Source organism: Gouania willdenowi, chromosome 13 (assembly GCF_900634775.1).
Source record: "Gouania willdenowi chromosome 13, fGouWil2.1, whole genome shotgun sequence".
NCBI lineage: Eukaryota > Metazoa > Chordata > Actinopteri > Blenniiformes > Gobiesocidae > Gouania > Gouania willdenowi.
Window position 1 is genome coordinate 43,920,542 of NC_041056.1, and position 23,954 is coordinate 43,944,495.

Below are 23,954 nucleotides of genomic sequence, written 5' to 3' on the forward strand. Positions count from 1 at the left end.
TCATACTAACGTACACTCATGCTAACGTACTACTCATACTAACGTACTACTTCATACTAACGTACTAACTCATACTAACGTACTACTCATACTAATTACTACTCATGCTATGGTACTACTCATACTACGGTACTACTCATGCTAACGTACTACTCATGCTAACGGACTACTAGACATTGTACCACTCGTACTAACGTACTACTATACTAATGTACTACTCATGCTAATGTACTACTCATACTAACGTACTACTCATACTAATACTAATGCTAACTACAACTCATACTAACGTACTACTCATACTAACGTACTACTCATGCTAATGTACTACTCATACTAACGTACTAACTCATACTAATGTACTACTCATGCTAACGTACTATCATGCTACGTACTACTCTAACAACGTACTACTCGTACTAACGTACTACTCATACTAAGGTACTACTCTGCTAAGGTACTACTCATACTAATGTACTACTCATACTAACGTACTACTCATACTAACCTACTACTCGACTAATGTACTACTCATGCTAACGTACTACTCATACTAACGTACTACTCGTACTAACGTACTACTCATACTAATGTACTACTCATGCTAATGTACTACTCATACTAATGTACTACTCATACTAACGTACTACTCATACTAACGTACTACTCAGTACTAATGTACTACTCATGCTAACGTACTACTCATACTAACGTACTACTCATACTAACGTACTACTCATATTAATGTACTACTCATACTAATGTACTACTCATACTAATGTACTGCTCATGCTAATGTACTACTCATACTAATGTTACCATACTAATCTACTCAGGCTAATGTACTACTCATACTAATGTACTACTCATGCTAATGTTGTAATCTACTCATTCTAACGTACCAGTCATGCTAATGTACTATCATACTAATGTACTACTCATGCTAATGTACTACTCATACTAACGTACCACTCGTACTAACGCACTACTCATACTAACGACTACTCATACTAACGTACTACTACTCATACTAACGTACTACTCATGCTATTTTACTATCATTCTAACGTACTACTCATACTAACGTACTACTCATTCTAACATTCTACTCATACTAATGTACTACTCATGCTATCATACTATTCATACTAACATACTACTCATACTAACGTACTACTCATACTAATTTACTACTCATACTAACGTACTACTCATACTAACGTACTACTCATACTAACGTACTAATCATACTAATGTACTACTCATACTAATGTACTACTCATGCTAATGTACTACTCATACTAATGTACTACTCATGCTAATGTTGTAACTACTCATACTAACGTACTACTCACTAATGTACTACTCATGCTAATGTACTACTCATACTAACGTACCACTCGTACTAACGTACTACTACTCATACTAACGTACTACTCATGCTATTTTACTACTCATACTAACGTACTACTCATACTAACGTACTACTCATGCTATTTTACTACTCATACTAACGTACTACTCATGCTAATTTACTACTCATGCTAATTTACTACTCATACTAACGTACTATCATCTCCACGTACTACCGAATTACTCATACACTACTACCATCAACTAACTACTACTACGTACTACTCATACTAATTTACTACTCATACTAACGTACTACTCATACTAACATACTACTCATACTAATTTACTACTCATACTAACGTACTACTCATACTAACATACTACTCATCCTAACGTAATATTCATGCTAACGTACTACTCATGTTAACGTACTACTCATGCTAATGTACTACTCATCATAACGTACTACCGTAGTACTTGTACTAACGTAGTACCCGTACTAAAAAGTGATGCAAATAGGTTAAAATATGGTGAGTTTGGTGGAGTTGCTGAAAAAGGGTAAACCATAAAAACAATTAAAAAAAATAGACTTTAATTTTTCATAAAATTATCTTAGTTTCTTGAAGGCATCCTGCGACCCCCTCAGTGTCTCACAACCTCAAATGGGGCCCTCACCCCAAGGTTGAGAACCCCTGGTGTATTGTACTTGGAGACAAAGATTTTTTTGTATTAATGGCAAATCCAGTCTCAATAGTTAGTTACACTTCATCAATGTGTTACTGAAGAAATAACATAACCAACAGATATTTTCCACCTGAGTGGAGACAAGAGGAAGATCACAGGTTGTAATCTGCTGTGATTCTTCACTCAGAGCTCTTGAGCAAGGCCTTAGCTCCCCCGGCGTTGCACCGCGGCTGCTCACAGACATTTGATAGTGATTAATCAGTGTTTTCTACTTTTTTACGTCCAGCACATAGACATTAGTTCATCTTTGTTGTGGTGATATCAGCTCTGTGTGAACACAGCCATGTTGACTGCTGTCCAGACTAGTAAAAACTATTGGAAACAATGCACGTGGGGACACACACACACACACACACACACACACACACATACATGCACACACACACACACACACAGCACATGCACACACATACATGCACACACACACACACACACACACAGGGACACACCTGCCAGAAATGTGGGCAGAGTGAAACGAGGTCACGTACGTGTTGAACACCAACGCATTTATCCTGGAGTCGCAGCCACAGACCCACACTGTGGTTTGGATTAACCCAGGGGTTTTCAACCTTGGGGTCAGGACCCCATTTGTGGTTGTGAGACACTGGGAGGGGGTCACCAGAAGCCTTCAAGAAACTAAGATTATTTTTTAAACAATTCAAGCCAATTTTTCCTTATTTTACCATTTTTCTGCCACTCCACCAAACTCACCATATTTTAACACATTTTCATCACTTTCATGTTCAGCACTTATAAACCATTTCTACCACTTTTACACCTAATGTCACATATGTTGATCCATTATTGTCACTTTTAACCTCTTTTCACCAGATTTCATGATTATTTTTGCCAATTTAAACCACATTCACGATTCACAATTTGCCGATTTTAATCACTTCGGTGTTTTTTTTTCAACCCATTTCACCACCTTTTCCACACAAGCAATAGCCGTACACGGGGGCTGGAGCTCCTGGGGCCGTGGCAACAGTGTTCAAAGACATGTGGCGGTGGCGTAGAGTTCTCCTACAGAGAGTGTTCTAACCCTGTTCCTCAGAACTGTGGAAAACTACTGTGAAGGGTCAGAGAGTCCAGTACCAGTCCTGTAACATCCAGCCCTGTGAGAGTCAAGGTGAAACATCTGTTTTATTCCTTACGGGAACACTTTGATACAATAAAAAGCTTTTACACACACTTCGTCACAGCTTTCATCAACTACATTTTCAAGTAACTAGAATAAGACGATATACAAAAAATAAATAAATAAATCTATATGAAAATATATTGATATTTCCTTCAACTAATAAAACTAATGAAACTATAATTTCATCACATCGGACAAAATCCAATCAGGATCATGTGATCATGTTACTCATTCATCAGTATCAGGTTGATCAACAATAACAGAATTTTCAGCAAAAAAATAAACAAACTCTTATGGATTATATTTTAGTCAACTATATCTGTGAACGATTTAGTCGACTCATAACATTAAAGTGTAAGTTAAATGTAATTGACTCCAACCCTGGTTACAATTTAAGGGGAAAACTTAACTTTATTCAGCCATTTCCAAAGTTGCAGAAAAATGGGTGGCTGAGCAGATTGTCCAGTACTTAAACAGTAGCTCCTCCTCTTTCCACACCACACAGTTTGGCTTCAGATCCAAACACTCCATGAAACGCTACATGCCTTTTTATTGAGAGAATAAAATCATCTCTTGACAAGGGTGGAGTAGTAGGGGCGGTATTCTTAGATCTCAGGAAAGCTTTCGACACAGTAAACCACTCTGTTCTACTTTCTAAACTCTCACAATTTAATTTCTCTCGTGACTGTGAGCTGGTTTGAATCATACCTGTATGATCGTACTCAATCTGTATTAATTAACAACAGCAAGTCTGAGTCTCTTAGGCTAACCACCGGAGTTCCTCAGGGCTCAATATTAGGGCCCCTCTTATTTAGCCTTTATATTAATGATTTGCCGACTGTCTGCTCTGAAGTTGAATGTTTGATGTATGCAGATGACAGCGTTGTATTGTTCACGGTCGCTCCAAGGACATTGTTACAGATAAAACTTACCAAAGCAATGACTCTTGTCACTTCCTGGCTGCAGGAGAACTGCCTGCAGCTAAATACTTCAAAAACTATAGGTATGTTTTTCAGTAAAACCAATAGAGCCTCATCTAATCCTGACATACTAGTTGCTGGAGAAAAATTACAAATTGTAAATCAATACAAATACCTTGGGTTAGTAATAGATTCTCACTTCACCTTTAAAGGCCATATTGACAAATTATGTAAAAATATCAAGTTTAATCTAGCAAATTTCCGCTAAATCTACATTCCATGATTTTCAGCCACTTTAACTACTGCCTAACAAGTTGGTCTCAGGCTAGTCAGAGTGCAATAAGACCTTTGGAAACATTATACAAACAAGCCATTAAAGTCTTGGATAGAAAACCAAGGCACTATCATCACTGTGCAATCCTAAAAAAGTACCACCTTTTAAATTGGGACAGTCTCCATAGATTTGCAGATCTGAGTCTCATATACAAAGTAACACATGATTTGGCTCCAGCTCCTCTGGCAGAGTTCATCAGCCAAAGAAACAGCTCTGAGCGCGTCACTCCAGGCTCTGTAAGAGGCCATTGTGTCATCCCTCTGCGCAGGAGTGCTTTCAGTCGCTCGGCCTGGTCAGTTAGGGGCGCTGCTGAGTGGAACTCAACACCTGAGGAGGTTAAACAGCTAACCACTTACAAGGCCTTTACAAAAAAATGGAAAATTTGTCTTATTAACATGTACATCTGCCAACATTAAAAGTCGAGCATGTTGCTCTGCATTGTATTGTATTAGATAACGTAGCCTTTTGAACACGTGTTTTTTGTGTGTTTTAATATTGTAACAGGTACCGTTATTGTTGTTATTGACTTGTAAATGTATTGTCATGCTTGTATTTTAATGCCTTTTTACATCTTGGCCAGATGACTACAGATGAAAAATAGCCTTCTGGCTAATTCTGGCTTTTTTAACCATGTTTGTTCATGTGTTATATAAAATTGCACTGTCCCGTTTCAAATAAACCAATCTAATCTAATCTAATCCACACGGAAAAAAAAAAGAAAAAAAAAGGGTTACTGCAGTGTGTGTGTGTGTGTGTGTGTGTGTGTGTGTGTGTGTGTGTGTGTGTGTGTGTGTGTGTGTGTGTGTGTGTAGGTGCTTTTGATGAAGTTTTTGATTTTATGTTCTGGAATAAAAGAAACAAATGTCTTTGTTCATATTTTTTGTCTATAAAAGAAGTGTGAGCTCTACCTTTCCTTCTCCATTGAGAAATCAGTTACTGCATATTCATAATGTTTTGGATTAATATGTCATTTAATTTCATACTTTCTTAAAAATGCTTCGAAAAAATACAAATGTATGTTACTGTGGCTACCACATGGTTAATTTAAAAAAACAAAAAAACAACCTTTTGAATTATTTTTGTCTGAACCGTGTGTGTTTGGTGTGTTTGTAGGTAAAAGTTTCCGAGAGGAGCAGTGTGAGAAATACAACAGCCCCATGTACATGGACCACAGGGGGAACGTGAAGCAGTGGATCCCTAAGTATGCAGGGGTCTCTCCCAGGGACCGCTGTAAGCTGTTCTGTAGGGCCCGAGGAAGCAGCGAGTTCAAGTGTTTGACTCCAAGGTGTGTCCTACCTCAGTAACAGACAACAATTCATTAACATCAAGAACTGCTCCTCTCCATAGCTCCTTTGTCCCAAAGGTATCCCCCAGGGTTCAGTGCTTGGTCCCTTCCTGATCATCATATACTTGCTCCCCTTGGTAACATTATCAGCATTGTCTCCATGTCCACCGTTATGCAGATGACATCCAGCTTTACATCTCCACCAATTCAATCACCAGTGAAATCCGTTCTACCCTGACAAACTGCCTCAATGAAATAAAGAAATGGATGCACACCGACTTCCTCTCCCTCAATGATGCCAAATCAGACATCATAATTATAGGCTACAAATTCCTTTCATAACTTCTCCTTCACAATAGACCACTCTACTCTCTCTCCCTCTCCTCATATCAGAAACCTTGGAGTCATCTTTGACAGCCAGCTCTCCTTTGACCACCATGTCACCCAGCTCACTAGAACCGCCTTCCTTCACCTCAAAAACATTGCCCACATCCATCCACTACGCTCATTTTCTGCTGCTGAAAGCCTTATCCATACATGGATCACATCCAGTCTCCACTATTGCAACACCATCCAAAGTCCTTCATAAACTTCACTACGTCTAAAACTCTGCTGTACGTCTTCTCACCCACACCCGAAAACATCACCCTGTCCTTCAAAATCTCCACTGGCTCCCTGTCCCTTATCGTATCAAGCCCTTAACCTTCAGGCCCCGCCCCCTCCTACCTCATGGCTCTCCTGCACCCTCATACCCCTGCATGCAGCCTTCATTCTTCTAAAGCCAACCTCCAATCTCCCCCTCTCAGACTAAGCACCGACCCTGGGGGGACAGAGCCTTCTCCATAGCAGCCCCCCCTTCTGGAACATTCAACACTGTACTGACCCTCCAACTTTCAAATCACTCATCAAAACTCGCCTTTTTAAATTGGCTTTTAACTTATGATTGTTACTTATTTTCTGTATTTACATTTGTTGTTAGTTTATTTTTGTACTTGTGTGTAATTGTTTTAACTGAAAAGTGTCTGTTATTATTATTATTATTATTATTATTATTATTATTATTATTATTATTATTATTATTATTATTATTCTAAGCAGAGAAATTCGTCCAACGAGCGCTTAGCGCTCGTGCGTAAAATGGCCGGTCCCTACTTTACCCAGCTCTGATTGGCCAGGGCTAAAGCCACCCCCATAGCATTTGATATCACCATTTTCTACAAGTTCTGAGCTTTGCAATGCAAACATTCTGATTGGTCAAAGCACTGCTGAACTAGACACATGCGTAACGGCACAAAGAGTGGAACCAAAAATAGCATTACGCATTGCACAGCAGAAATCTGAATAAAAATGGATGTTTATTTCAACAGGAAGGAACTCAAACACACCTCACGGTGATACTTGGACACGTCATCAGTGATGAACCCGGGGTCATAAGGTGTTTCGGGTCTTGGTCGCCTGGGCGACCCAACCGGGGGTGATCAGACCCCAGCCTGTGTTCAAGTGGCGCACCACTGATCCCCCCTACGGATCCACATCCACCTGGAGGCCTTTTCTGTGGCCTCAAGGATGTTCTTGGTGGCTTTTCTCAACTGCTGTCCTCTAATGCGTAGGAGTTTGAACACTCGCTGTAGTGAGTGACCTGCAAAACCCCTGCACCCTATTTAGATTGGTTCACAGCGAGCTCTCCAGCCATTGCTCCGGCACTCTGTGGTGAGCTCACATAATTTGGCCCTCTTTCGCTCATTGGCTTCGTCAATCCAGTCCTCCCAGGGGACCGTGAGCTCCAGTAGCACCACTTGCTTGGTTGAATCAGATGTTAACTCCATGTCTGGGCGGAGTGAAGTGGGGACGATATTTGCCGGGAACTTGAGTTTTGTTCCCAGGTCAACTTGGAGCTGCCAGTCAAGAGCGGTGGCGAGGAGCCCTCCTGCAGAGCTCGGCTTGTGGTTTGCTTTCTGTCCTGCTCTAATGAAGGTGATTGATTGCTTAGGGGTGACCTGGGACTTGCTATATTGTATCGCTACACAGATGGACTCAGCCAGGGATTTTAAAACTTGGTCATGACACCAGCGATACCGTCCCTCCCCTAGAGCGTTTGGACAACAGCTCAAGATGTGCTCCAAGGTGCCCCTCCTCTGGCAGAGTTTGCAGTCCGGAGTGTCAGCTAGGCCCCAGGTGTGCAGATTGGCCGGGCTTGGGAGGACGTCATATACAGACTGAATGAGGAATTTTGTTCACAGAGGTTCAGCTCTCTAGAGCTCTGCCCAGGTGAGTTTGCGAGCTTCTGCATGCTCCCACCTTGTCCACGGCCCTTGCTTGGACATGCTGACCATCTTGCTGTACCGTTCTTCCTCGAGCTCTGCACGGATCTTGTCTTGGACTAATTGGTGCTTCTCCTTGCAGCGAGCCCTGTCGTAGCGTGGCCTAGGAAACTACCAAGGCCTGCCCTCCCCATTGCCACGGTACCCACCAAGGTCTTGTGCCTCAGCCGTGTCTCCGCTCTGCTTATGGCTTCTTGTGCCTGCCACTTCCTCTCGGTCTTAACAACAACCTTAACATCTGCGGAGTCCCTGTACATCATTACCTCTCTAGAGCGGGAAACTTTGAATTCTTCCGAGAGTCCACTGAGAGGGAGATGCAGCTTGGTGGATTGGCCATAAAAGGCAATGCTGCTCAAGGACCGAGGAAGCCCCAGCCATTTCCTCAAAAACTTGCTGGTGGTCTTCTCTAGTACCTCTACCGTTGTCATTGGTACCTCATAGATTAACAGAGGCCGGAGAATTCTAGGTAGAACTCCCTGCTGGTACATCCAGGCCTTAAACTTTCCTGGGAGACCAGATTTATCGATGGCTGTGAGCCAAGAAGTCAGGTCGCTCTTTGTCTGCTGCAAAGCCGCTGCATCCCTCAGAGAGCTGTCAAAGATTTTGCCCAGGCTCTTGACAGGTCTTTTGGTCACCGTTGGAATCTTTGTCCCTCCAACTGAAAAGCGGAAATGGTTGGCCACTTTACCTTTTTTTAAGACTAGAGACCTGGACTTAGCTGGCTTGAAGCTCATTTTTGCCCAAGTGATGAGCCGTTCAAGCCCCTGAAGGAGCCACCTGCACCCAGGCACAGATGTGGTCATCACTATCAAGTCATCCATAAAGGCTCTTATGGGGGGCTGCCGGGTCCCAGATCTTGATTTTGGCCCTCTGCATTCAACCTCCGCCGACTTGACAATCATGTTCATGGCCAAGGAGAAGAGTGACGCCGAGATTGTACAGCCGGTGATTATGCCCTTCTCCAGGTGGTGCCAGGTAGATGTTACTTGGCCTGAGGAGACTCTTGCGCTGAAATCATTGTAATAGTCCATAATGAGGTTGCAGATCTTCCCAGGAACGTGGTGTCTTGTCAGTGCTGTTTCAACAAGCTTATGCGGGATAGATCCGTAGGCATTGGTTAAGTCAAGCCAGAGAGCTGCCAAATCTCCTTTGTTTTCCCTTGCCTCCCGGATCAACTGCGTCACCACTCCTGTATGCTCCAGGCACCCAGGCACTCCAGGAACGCCCCCTTCTGGACAGAGGTGTCTATGTAGGCATTCTTCAAGAGGAACTCGGTTAGTCGTTGGGACACTATCTTAAAGAAAATTAAGAGTTTTACTTCGCGATCCAGACGCCTTCGGCGGGTCTCCACTGTGTGGCAACTTTCCCTCTCTGCCATATCACCTTCAAGATCTTCAACAGACGCTCGAGGAGCCGTGGACACTGCTTGTAGACCTTGTAGGTGTAGGAGGAGATGAGTTATTATTAATGGGTTATATAACTAAGAATATTAATTATGATTATTAATATTACTTCAAATTTGCGGGGTGCCACTCCTTTTAACAGGAGAAATATGTCTAAGTTTTTAGACTAAACTCATCAATGTGAAACCAGGGAAAAGTGAATTCTACCAGCAAATCTACACCATAATCACAGCTTTAATGAATCAGAGGAATCAAAGATTATGTTTAACCTTTTATTCAAAAGTCAACAATTAACACAGTCAAAATATCAATTGAAATGGGATAATTAAATCATGATGAAATGCATTTCTAGGCTAATAAAAGTGAGGATTATATGTAATAAAGTGAAATCACTAATCTAGGAGGATGCTAATCTACTAAATATTGAATAAAATTGCAGGATACATATTCGAATAATAAGATCATAAAATCAAAGAATAAAATAAAGAGAGCTCATAACAAGGAGAGGAGGACGGACAAGGGGGAGACGAACCAACATGAATGAGATGTACTGTGTGTGTAGCATGTTGTTAGTGCGTGTAAGTTTGTAGTTATGGAGATATGTATGTGATCTATTGTAGGTGAAGTTGCTGATGAAAGTTCATTCTTGTACCTTGAAGCTGGTGTCAGGGTTGGACCTGGAGGTGCTGTTTGAAGAAATACAGCCGGACGTGCCACCGTTGGTTCTGTTTCGGTTCCACAGAATTTAGCCCCTTCAGCCGATCCGGGCGGTTAGGCCTTCGCAGCTGGCTTAGATAATGGCTCTTGGCTAACCACAACGGGTCGCGGGCCGGGCTTCCTTTCGGCTGTTACGCACGTCACTAGGTGCCGGATTCGTCCGAACCAAGCAGCTGTTGACTCCAAAACCTAACTGTTTCAACTAAAAATAAAATGAAATAAATGAAAAGATTGGAACATGAGGGAACACGGGTGAGCATGAATGCCCGCGTCCAAAAACTGAAGTTAGGAACGGCGTTCTTCCTTTTAAAAGCTTATCTTTGGGAGTTGCCTCCTGAAGAGGGAACTTCGTTGATTGGTCTAAAGTTGTCAGCAACTCAGCTGGCTGCCTTTGGGTGTGTGGGGTGTGTGGTATGTGAGTGGAATGACAGACAACAAAGGAAGTTCCTAAACATAAAAGAATGCCTAATAATTAATTCCACATATTTCAAAACATCTTTTCAACATCATATCTTGAAATATCATCTATAATGAAAGAGTTTGATACCAAACATGACTGGAAAATATCCTATAAACACTTTACGAACCGTTTAATGAATTTTACTTGTAATTACTCATAAACATAAATGTCAAAAATCATGTTATGCCTCCTCTTAACTATATGGTTGCAGTAAATACCTCAAACTAACGTTTGTGTTGTTTTCTGGTATTTTTAAGTACTTTTAAATGATAAACACTTTAAAATAGCATTCTGTTGGTTATTGCATTACATGAAACGAGTGTGATTGAACAGGCAATATTTGCAATTTCAATTTCTGTAGAAATCATTCCAAAAATGTTTTCATTTGTAATTTTTCAGTCAAACACATGTCCTTTGTTCTCATTTGAGCGGGAGAACTGGGATTATTCTATCGTCCTGTGTAACCATTGGTGTGGGTTCGAGAGGTGGCAGCATCTGCAGGGGGTCGGAGCCCAGAGTTTGAAAACTTAGCATGTAAACATTGACTGACTGTTTCCCTTTTGATCGTAAGGTCGCAGAGAGGTGATAACAGGAGGAAGACTGTCCTTGGATTCTCCTGTGCTTTGTTCGGCAGGAAGGGGAGAAGACCCCCCTTGGGGCACGTTTGCATTTCACCGTAGGAGGCAGACTCTCTGACTCCACGGACTGGTGCAGCCAAATGTTCTAAGTCCAGATCAACTTGGGGGTTTAGTTTCCTACATAGGGTACACCACTTGGGCCGGGAACAGAACTAGATCTTGCAGTTTTCACTACTCCCTTAACCTCTGCCAGGGTGGGCTCATTGCTGTTGAGTTGGGATATTGGTTCTGGAGGTGTCACCAGTGCCTCAAACGGGGCCAAGATCTTGATCTCTTGAAGTGTCACTGAAGGTGGCATTGAGATGATGGTCGATCTCTTCTATAGGGCAAGCGAGGTGGCCACTTCGCTTCTGGCCCAGTAGCCTCTTAGTGAAGACGAAGGGGTTGCCAATGAAGGCACTTTGCTTCCGAGCCCTTTCCTTTCCCCTCCTTCTGTGCCTTTCAGCCCTTCTCAACGTGATGAGCTTCTTTCTTACGATGTTAGTGAGCTCCGACAGAGCTGGTCTCTCCTCTTTCTTGGCTGCCTTAAACTGGCGTCTCAAGGATATGAGTTCTTGCCTCAACTGGCTTATCTTGGCTTCCCGACGATTGAGTTTTGCTGTGTTTCTAACCCCTTCCTTCTGTTCCACTCCAAAATGCTCAGCTCCTATGCACATTATGAGGGAGCACATGGTTTGGAGTTTCTGTTCAGCGTCACCCTTCGAAATGCAATCCAGGGTTTTGTCCACGTCCTCATCAAGCATGGTCCACTCCTTGCTGTTCGCAACAGGCCATTTCCCCCTGCGATGTTCAGATTTCTTGCTTAGTGGGGGGATTTGTGTTGCTTGGAGGTTCCGGGTACTGTGGGGAGACTCCGGACCTGGCTCCTCCTCCGTCTGACCAGGTTCTGCAGCAGGCACAACAAAGACTGTTGCATCAGCTGCTGTTCCTGAGCGTCGCTTCACTTGTTCCCTCTTGAGGCAGGCCATCTTAGTCTGGTGGATCTTCAGACCTCTCTAGTTCTTGCAGACCTTGCCGCATATGCAGACTGCGCTCGTAATCCATTGTCCATTTGTCCATTTGCTTGGGTCATAACCAGTAATTCTGTCCGGTTGGATGCTCATCCTCCCCCCCTCTCGGGCATCCCTGGGGGTATTCTCTTGTAGGGTTCTTCGTAGCAAGCTTTGGGTGCCCCCCTCGCGGGAGCTGTAGGTCAGGAGGCTGGCCTTTCCTACCCCGGTTGCCGTCTCTCCGGGCTGTCCACTGTCTCTCCAGTTGTCACCACTCTTTTCGTGGACGTCATCCAGCCTTTCCTGGAGGTCACTGGCAAAGCCAGATGTGATAGAACTCAAATACACCTCACGGTGATACTTGGACACGTCATCAGTGATGCGCAATAAACGTTCAGCACATTGAAAAAATATCATCATGATATTTTTGTGCTTAATCAGTTTTACCCATCACCTTAGGAAAAGTCATGAAAACAAAACAAGTCAACGATTATTTTATGACTGATAAACATTGAATTGGGTCTAATTGACCCCAAAGATAATGGGAGGGTTAAATAGCGTGTTGTAATGGAAGTCTTAGTAAACCTCAAACAACAGATGAACACAAACTGTATAATTTATGACCAACTCTTTGTTTATGTGTTTGTTTGTTTGTGCAGTGCTAATGATGACCGTTGTGCACTGTCTCTACAGGTAACTGATGGAACAACATGTGGCTCTGACACCACATCAGTGTGTGTCCAGGGTCGGTGTGTGAAGGCAGGATGTGACCAGATCATTGGTTCTAACAAAAGGATGGACAAGTGTGGAGTGTGTGAAGGAAGTGGACTGAGCTGTAGGAAAATCACTGGTTCCTACACCAAGGCCAGGTGAGTTCATACAAACACCATCAATCTATTATTAGTTAGCTAGGGCAGGGCTTCTCAACCTTGGGGTCAGGACCGCATTTGGGGTCGTGAGACACTGCTGATTGCTTATTTCACTATTTTTCTACAACTCCACCAAACTCACCATATTTTATCATATTTTCATCACTTTTTCTTTCCATATTTTTGCTCCATTTAATGTATTTTTGCACATTTCTCCCATTTCTGAAACTTCTACATCACATTTCAATGACTTTTCTGCAATTTTTTTACTTTCCAGACATGTTCATCATTTATAAACCCTTTCTACCACTTTTACACCTAATGTCACATATGTTGATCCATTATTGTCACTTTTAACATTTTTTCAACATATTTCATGATTATTTTTGCCAAGTTAACTTGTGGTGCACGCACACACAAACACTCGTCGTGCGCACACACAAACACTCATAATGTGCACACACTTAAACATTTGTGATGCGCGCGCACACAAAAACTCGTGCCCGCGCACACACACTCAAACAATCGTGGTGCGCGCACACAAAAAACACTTGTGGTGTGCGTACACTTAAACACTCGTGCGTAGGGTTGGGTATCGGTTGGGTTTTATCTGATATTGGTGCCTACTCTGTATTTTTTAAACGGTTCCCGTGCTTAAACGGTACTTATACCGGTACTTTTTAAATTATTTTTTTCTTTTGTCTGCACATGCTGTCAAAGGTCAACACTACGAAGAAGTGCAATCTTTTATAGACAGCAATGCATGTTTTGTTATTGCAATTAAATAAATGAATTTATTTTATTGCATAATTGTGACCATCACCAGCCCTCCCTAAGGAAGGTAATAAACACTTTATTAAAGAGAGAATATAAAAAGAGAGAGCAGTGTTACACCTGAGTGAACAGAATTAGAATAGTTAATGTGTGATGATATAAATGTGTGTATGACCAGTTCTAGATCTGATTTTAGTCATAAATGTCTGACTTTAGAGATATTTCTCAGATGATAAAAACAGTTTTTAGTCAGTAGATGACAGTGACCCTCCAAATGTTTCTGAGGCTGGTTTTAACAGATGAGCCCAGATCACCAAGAGTTTTTAATGTCCACTTTAATATGTCCCTTAACATGTTTAAACAACATTTATTTATTTTACATTTATTTCACAGACTTGATTTGCACTGAATATATTTCCTTTTTTTTTTTACAATCATTTTGTTGCCTAGCTTAAAATAAATAATTTTAAAATATCTTGAGGACAAAGCTGCCTTAATTTAATTAATTGTGGTTGATTAAATAATTAAAGAATTTAACTTTTTAATGTTCTGTCATTTCAGACAGTTTTGAACAACTTTTTTATAGTTGACCTTTATTTAAATGTCTTTGTGACACAAGGAAGTAATCCAAATGTAATTTAACTTAGTTACTTTCTTAAGACAGTATTTAAGTAACTTTTTTTGAAAACTAGTAATTTGTAACTTTTCAAAGTAACTTACCCAACCCTGCTCTTAACGTTGTTTTCTGTCCTCAGCTTTGGATACAGTGACATCGTCACCATTCCTATCGGTGCTACAAACATCGACGTCAAACAGCGAAGCCACAAAAACGGAGTCAAACATGACGGTAACTTCCTGGCCATAAAGAGAGAGAGTGGGGATTACATCCTGAACGGTAACTACTCTGTGTCCATGGTGGAGCTAGACATCCCCGTGCTGGGGGCGGTGCTACGCTACAGTGGTTCTGGTAACTCCCTGGAGAGGATCCAGAGCTTCAGGCAGCTCAAAGAGGCTATAACCATCCAACTGTTGGTCACAGGGGGGGGAAAACAAACCCCCCCAAGGTCAAGTACTCCTTCTTTATCCCCCGAGATGTTGTCTTCAGTAATCCAAAGAAAAGAAAGACTTTCTACCATCGTTGCATATGATCCAGCCGTTGGCATGCCTGAGTGGGTCCTGGGGGAGTGGTCTGAGTGCTCCAAGAGCTGTGGGTCTGGGTGGTCCCGCAGGAACGTGGAGTGTTGGGACAGCAAAGGCTTTTCCTCCAGTCTGTGTGATAAAGCCCTGAAGCCTGTGGACATACGGCCCTGTGGGGACCTGCCCTGTCCCATGTGGCAGATGGGACCGTGGTCCGCCTGCTCACGAACATGTGGCCAAGGCGAGCGCCGACGCAGCATTTTCTGTATAGACTACACGGGAAAGACTGTGGAGTCGCACAAGTGTGACCCAAACAAAGTCCCAGACCCGGTGTCTGCGGATTGTTTCCACCAGGACTGCTCATGAGACATGTGAACGGAGAACTTTCCTTTCCTGGTGTGGATCACAGATTCACAGGTTCCAGTTCCTCAAGAACAAACACTCCAGTTATCAGGAGACACAGAACAATAGGGGCGCGCCACACTGAGCCCTAAGTGTCACTTTATCACACCCCACAGGTACGTCCAGAGGAAAAAATGTAACCCTCCTTTTATCCTCAAACACATTTTAACCTTTTAGTGCAGCAGATTAATCTCATATTTCAAGAGAATCGTTCACTTTGGTAGAAAAGCATGACGTTTGGCACAGATCTTCCCTAAGAGCCACTATTTTGGAAAAAAGCATTGACCACTCAAAAATTCAATATGGCAGAAATTTTTCAAGATGTTCCATCATTGCTATTCAATCGGGCCAGATGAGGTGTCAGCAGAAAGGTCTGGTCCTCCCAAGTCCAAATATGTGCATCCCTCCCGTGCAGAGTTAGAACTGCGCCCGCTAGAGGCGAAACACAACCACGGTGCAAAAAAATTGCTTATTTTGTAAAAAATGTGGCACAAGCGGACGCGTTTTGTTTTCCCGGTGGAGTATGAGCAAAGGGAGCGACTTTGATACTACTTTCTCCTATTAACTGAGGTTACCCCTGGTGCAGGAAAACACCAAACCCCTGCAGCCTCAGGAGAACCAGACCTTTCTGCTGACACCTCGTTTGTCCCGATCCAAGCATTTTTTGGTTATATAATAACCATTGAATAGCAATGGCGGCCATCTTGAAAAATGGCTGCCCTATTGAATTGTGACCAACGCGTTTTTCCAAAATAGTGGCTCTTAAAGAGTATCTGCTTTTATAACAAAGTGAATGTTTTTTTTACTAATCTGCTGCATTAATGGGGTCAATGTGACCCCAGGGATATTTGTTTTAGTGTCAGACACTTTGTTTATTTGTTGAATCCATAAATAAGGCCTTGATAATGAAACCTTGACCTGTTCTCTAGCGCCACCATCAGGACAAACTTTTATATTACAATAATTTATCTGAAAGAGTTTTCATCCAAATCTTCTGAAATTTACTGAAAACATTAATGAGGACTAGAGTATGAACCCTATTGGTTGTGGTGATATGACATTTGACCTTTGACCAGGTCAGTGAGGATGTAAGGTTACACAGCTAAAACAGCTTGGGGTCAAATTGACGCCCAGCTTAACACTAATGTGCAACATGTGTTCAGCACATTGAAAAATATATCATCATCATCATCATAATGTTATGCTTAATTGTACCCATCAAATTAGCAAAAAAAAAAGGTTTTTGATTGGTAAACATGAATAGGGGTCACTTTGACCCCAAGGATAATAGGAGGGTTAAATAAAAGTCCAGGTCAGAGAAAGAGGTTGATCCAGAGCATAGACATATTTATCCAAACTTGTTTGATTAGATTTTTATGTTAATTTTTTCTATTGTCTGTAGGAGAGAAATGTTTCTTATGATAGGGTTTTCTTTTTCATGTTTCAACTGCCAGTTTTCCTCAGAGGCATCTGCTGATCTCATTGGTCTCTGGTCTCCCCACACCCTGGGACTCTGTTCTTCAGAGACCATGGGTCAACAGGAGGTGTGGCCAAACTGACACAACTGTCAAGTTGGCCACGCCCAGAAAGAACTAATATGGACACATGAAAGCAATCAGCAGACGCTTCTGAGGAAGACTGGCAGTCAAAACTTGTCAGGAGGTGAAAGTAAATTTCCTGAATAAAAGAAAACCTTTAACATATTATTTAAAAAAAAAAGACAAAATGAACTTTCTGGAGTTATTACAGAGAATGGTTTCTATTGAATTATGTAGTTGGTCGTTATTTTTCAGCCCAAATTATTATGTGTTGTATCAAAGGATGTCTGAGGATCACCTAATAATAGACTTCTCACTGATGATATCCAATATAACCACTATTGATATTTGAAACTCTTTACAAGTATCTACCTCAGGATTTAAGGTGCCCAGATTATTAACACTTTTCTGCTTTGATTTCTTTTATGAGATAGTAACAATCACCAAAGTTGAGTTAATAAATGTGTTTCAATGAGTTTCATGGAGCCCTGAAAAGGAAACGACAGCGAGAGACCGTGAGAGGAAACCCTGCATGAGGCATGGCGGAGGATGCATCATGCTTTGCAGCTACAATCTAGATATACGTTTTCATCTTCACCTTTGAGAATTTACTGTTGAATAAAGAAAAGCAATGACAGGGTTGATTGAATGAAAAAGATCAGAGTCAAACCTCCTCTTTTCTCAGTGATCTGATCAATAATTCTTATCAATAATTCTGATCAGATCATGATGTCAAACTCATTTTAGTTCAGGGGCCAAATATGGACCAGTTTAATCTGAAGAGGGCCACAGATTTTAGGTGGAATAAGACGTTAATGTGCCCTGGTTTATACTTCCACCTATAAATGATGAAGGTCAAGTATTTCCCAAATTTTAGGAATTTGGGAAAATGTTGTGGAATCATTTGAGGACAATTTGCCAGATTTCAGAACAATTTCAGATTAAAAACGGCTGCTGTCAAGTGATAAAACTGAGCTCTGCAAATATTGTGGATTAGGAAATGAATTTTTGTATCAGTTTTTGTAGAGCATAAATTATTGTGTAAATTACCAAATAATCCAGTTGTAGTTATTTCAGATTCAGCAATTTAATTAAACTTGACAATATTTTTAGAGGATTACATTTTTTCCTTTGTTTATATCACATGAATGCAGTTATGGTTAATTTCAAATTGTGGAAAGAACTCTCAATATTTCCACAAATCTTGAAATTCCTCTCAAACAATTCCACAAAATTCTTCTAAATTCCACAAAATTTGATAACAGAATCAATTATTTTGGAAGTGAATTAAACTGATATTAAAAAAACTGTTCATATCTATAATCTGTGACCCACTTTAGATCAAACTGGTCCATATTTGGCCCCTGAACTAAATGATTTAAACATAATAATGTGTTTTATTAGATCTACTAATAAGTACATGTTAAAGGTTTTCGGACAGATTTATAAAAACAGTGGAGGATCTTTTTAAGGTTTTGTCTAAATCATAAAAAGTACTTTTGATGTAATCCTGCTAACAGACGAACACATGAATAAATCTGAGCTCTAATATAGCTTAGCTCTGATTGGCTTAAAACCCTCCAATGGCCAGTCAGTGTGTGTGTGTGTGTGTGTGTGTGTGGCTGCTTTATTTCTTCACACACCCTAACGTGACTGCTATTAAATGTCATGACATGTATAATAAGCTAAATGCTGTTATTTTATGATGAGTTCAACTCAGAAGTGTGTTTTAATCAAACCTGTGATGTTTATGGTTTGTTTTGTCGTCGTGTTTTGGTCCAGTCGCTATAGTCCACACTGTCTGCGATGCTAACAGCTAATGCTATCAGGCTAAGTTAAATTATTCACTTTATAGCTCATTTCTATATGAAAAGTAACATTTTATGCATTTTTTAAAATGTGTGCGTGAATCAGGGTTGGGGTCAATTACATTTTTAAATTACAATTACATCTTCAATTAGCAATGTTTAATTACAACTCAATTATGATTACAGTAACTGGCATTTTTTACAACTACAATTATTTTCTGCCTGAAAGACAATTACAATTCCAACAGCAACTGATTTTATTTCAATTACAATTCTAATTACACCATAATTGTAATTAATTATCAGTTACGTGATTACAATTATAATTGATCCCAACCCTGGCGTGAATCATAGAGCTCACTATTGTGTGTGTGTGTGTGTGTGTGTGTGAGGCCTCTATCCCTTCAGTGAAGGACCATTATTTTTTATAATTACAGTTTCCTTTTTAACTTATTTATTTTTTGTAAAGTTATTATTTTGGTTGCTGTAATAATTTGATGTGACATTTATGTAGAGTTTTCAATTAAACACATTTACGTCAAACTGTGTCACTTCCTGTTTGTGAGCTCACTTAAAGTGTTTAATTTTGAGTCAGAAAAATGTAACTTTAATTTATTGCTTAATACAAGCAGGATTTGAATGATTTTCAAACACTTTTAGTTCCTCCATGTTCTGGTTTCAATGTTTCAGAGTTTTTCAAACTAAAATCAAACATGATGTGGTGGATTCCCACATGTCTTCAAGAAATTAAACATATTTTTAAACAATTTGAGCCCATTTTTGTTTATCTTTTTACCATTTTTCTGCCACTAAACCAAACTCATCATATTTTAACCTATTTTCATCACTTTTTCTTTCCATATTTTTGCTCCTTTTACTGTATTTTTGCTACATTTCACCTATTTCTGACACTTCTACATCACATTTCAATGACTTTTCTACACTTTTTTTCCACTTCCAGACATGTTTCATCACTTTTAACACCTAATGTCACATATGTTGACCCATTATTGTCACTTCTAACCTATTTTTACCATATTTTATCATTATTTTTGCTAATTTAACCACATTCACCATTTCTGCCACGTTTCAGCCAATATTGACTCTTTGAACCCATTTTTTACCACTTTTTCTGTCTGTTTTTTTAACCATTTTCTGGTAACTCTTTGTACACGTGTCCAAACTAAGAAGAGAAGAGGATGAAAACAACTGAGATTCTATTTTCAAACATGATGAAGAGAAAAACTGTTAAATTCTAAGTTTCATTTAGCAGATGCTTTAGTCAAAGTGACATACAACACAAGCAGAGCTGGAACAAACATTTCTTAGAAAACACTCACAACTGTTTGTTGTTAACATTACATAATGACATGACTTACATAAGACCAGAGCAGTGTGTCTGTTTTAGCACCAATCATCAGGAGGAATGTGACCCTGTCCACTGACCTCATGTTTAGAACCTCTACATCAGTGTAAGCCTCATGGGGGGGCATTCATGGGCAGTGCCCCCCCAGCTGACCTACTGTCCCCCCCCCCACACACACACAGACTCTTCACGGCCACTACAGGGGGATCTTTTTATTAATCAAAGATATCTGATTGGCTATCAACTGACTGTATCCATTCACTGACAGCGTACAGGAGTCTGCTACATAGATATAATATACTGTGGTGTCATTGTTTAACATGTGTGCTATTGAACGTACCATAGAGCTGTTGTAATGTATATGTCTATGTCCTGCTCTGTTGATTCATGTGATGTCACTCACATTACTGCATCGTCACAAAGCTAAAGCGCTAAATTCTGATGGTGAACAGAAAACTAGAGAATCTGACGTCTGAAATCATCAAAATGTTCATATTTTGTATAGTTTACGGATGCTCCAATCGTTCTGAGAAAATAAAAATAGATTTTATAGAGAACTGAAGTTTGTCGTTCACAAAGGTGATAAATGTAAAAAGCTCACAGAACAACGCCGTAAAAAGTGGATTTTAAACCTACGTCTGTGGTCAGGAGGAGCAGAGTCTGCTGATGCTGTAGCGACCACTTCATAAGGTATGTTAGCTTAGCGAGCTTTACATAGTTTACATAGTATCAGGAATCCGTGTACCCTTTGTTCTTTGGTTATTCCGTTTTAAAACCAAATCAAAATAACAAATAAACGATGTGGTTATTTTGTTTTTGTGATTTAAACCAAAAAAGAAAAAAGAAAAACCAGATAAACAGCGTTTTTCTGTTTTTTTTTTTTTTTTAACGTGTTCTATTTGTGTGATATTTATGGTGAAATTAGAACTAGAACTGAAGTCCACTACACCTGGTTTCCCTCCCCAGGTCCTGGACCAGGTCTCCTCACATAATAAGAGGATTAATTTCATCAGTCTGTGGATGTTTTAGGAAAAAGCTGCTCACGCTGTAGTTTTGTTTCACGGTGTTACGATCTAAATAGTATCTAAATAAACTACACTGACTATTAACTGTGAGGCTGGGGGGAGGGGTTAGAAGCTACTCGGTGACCCCCGCAATTTTCTTCATGCCCCCCAGTTAATGCTGCCTGGCACTGACTCTGCTGTCCATACACATCAATGAGTGAATAAGAAAGAAACTAGTAAGTCCTACATAAAATACTATAAGTGTAACCAATGGGAAGGCAGGGGTTGTTTTTTGATGAAGTAAATATCACCGCATTAGTCTGGCAAGAATATGAACAGAGGCCAAAGTAGTAGAAAAAAAATGTTATTTTATTTATCTTCAACAATCATAATAAAAATACTTTTTTATTTCATGATATGGTTTAAAAGCTTGACATACAAAATATAATAAACTTTCAACACCAACAAAACTTTACCAACAAGGTGAAGTTTAGAAAATGAAAATATTAACAAACTTAAGGTTAGTAACACATGGAAACCCGGTTCCCACAAGGGCCCAGGGCACCTCCTCAATGCAAACTCCATCCATAGCATTTAACACGCTACAGTACAGCCTAGGAGCCCCGAACACGCAGACGCTACGGCGTGCACACCTACTTATAGAGCTTCTAATCAGAGGGCGTGGCTAAGAAAGCGTCCAGTCGACAGAGATGATGCGTTCATGGGATACATGACGGTGGGAAACTACCACACTTTAACTGCCTGGTTACACAGGTACAAGTAAAAAGTAGCTCAATGAAATAATACTCAAAATAAAAGTTACTAATTACTTTCATTGTTGGTAATAAATCTTGGTACGTGTCCCTTACATACAGTAAATATCTGATTAGAAACTTCATAAGGAAGAAACACAATCTACCACAAATACAACTTCATTTATTTTCTACAAAAACATCTGTAGAAAATAAAAGGTTTATAAACATTAAGTATAAATACATTTATGAACTCTAAAACAGAGAAAATAACCTCCATTCAATGCTGTTTTGGTGCCGTACATTACATTTAATCTGATTGGTCAGATATGATGTGATACATTAGGTTTAATCTGATTGGTCACATATGATGTGATACATTAGGTTTAATCTGATTGGTCGGCTATGATGTGATACATTACATTTAATCTGATTGGTCTGATATGATGTGATACATTACATTTAATCTGATTGGTCTGATATGATGTGATACATAATGTTTAATCTGATTGGTCAGATATGATGTGATACATTACATTTAATCTGATTGGTCACTATGATGTGATACATTATATTTAATCTGATTGGTCAGATATGATGTGATACATTACATTTAATCTGATTGGTCTGATATGATGTGATACATAATGTTTAATCTGATTGGTCTGATATGATGTGATACATTACATTTAATCTGATTGGTCACTATGATGTGATACATTATATTTAATCTGATTGGTCTGATATGATGTGATACATAATGTTTAATCTGATTGGTCTGATATGATGTGATACATTACATTTAATCTGATTGGTCAGATATGATGTGATACATTACATTTAATCTGATTGGTCAGATATGATGTGATACATTACATTTAATCTGATTGGTCTGATATGATGTGATACATAATGTTTAATCTGATTGGTCAGATATGATGTGATACATTACATTTAATCTGATTGGTCGGCTATGATGTGATACATTATATTTAATCTGATTGGTCTGATATGATGTGATACATAATGTTTAATCTGATTGGTCTGATATGATGTGATACATTACATTTAATCTGATTGGTCAGATATGATGTGATACATTACATTTAATCTGATTGGTCAGATATGATGTGATACATTACATTTAATCTGATTGGTCAGTGTGTCTGTGTTAAACTGATCTATATGTTAGCTGATAAAATTGTCACATTAAATATGTTCTTTAATGTATAACTACTGTAATTCTAATGCATATCCACTGTATTTTGAATGTATATCTACTATATTTTTATTGTATCTAATGTACATCTACTGTATTTCTAATGTATCCAATGTATCTCAACTGTATCTTGAATATGTTTAATATATATCTACTGTATTTCTAATGTATCTAATGTATATCTATTGTATTTCTAATGTATATCTACTGTATTTATAATGTATCTCTAATGTATCTCTAATATGTTTAATATATATCTACTGTATTTCTAATGTATCCAATGTACATCTACTGTATTTCTAATGTATCTAATGTATATCTACTGTATTTCTAATGTATATTTACTGTAATTATAATGTATCTAATGCATATTTACTGTATTTCTAATGTATCCAATGTATATCTACTGTATTTCTAATGTATCTCTATTGTATCTCTAATATATCTAATGTATATCTACTGTATTTCTAATGTATCTCTATTGTATCTCTAATATATCTAATGTATATCTGCTGTGTTTCTAATGAATATCTACTGTATTTTTAATGTATCTAATGTACATCTAATGTGTATTTACTGTAATTCTAATGTATCCAATGTATATCTACTGTATGTCAAATGTATCTTACAGTTGAGGAGCAGCACACACACACACACACACACACACACACACACACACACACACACACACACACACACACACACACACACACACAAGGATTCCACATTAGGAACTGATTTTGGTCTAAAACAAAAACGCAACAAAGTAAAATTCAC

General features: G+C 39.5%; 1 pseudogene; it reads left to right on the forward strand.

Annotated features, from left to right (window-relative positions):
- The window catches only part of LOC114474004 (A disintegrin and metalloproteinase with thrombospondin motifs 8-like), a 34,571-nt pseudogene extending 16,398 nt beyond the window's left edge, over positions 1–18,173 (forward strand).
- Positions 18,174–23,954: the final 5,781 nt, after the last annotated feature.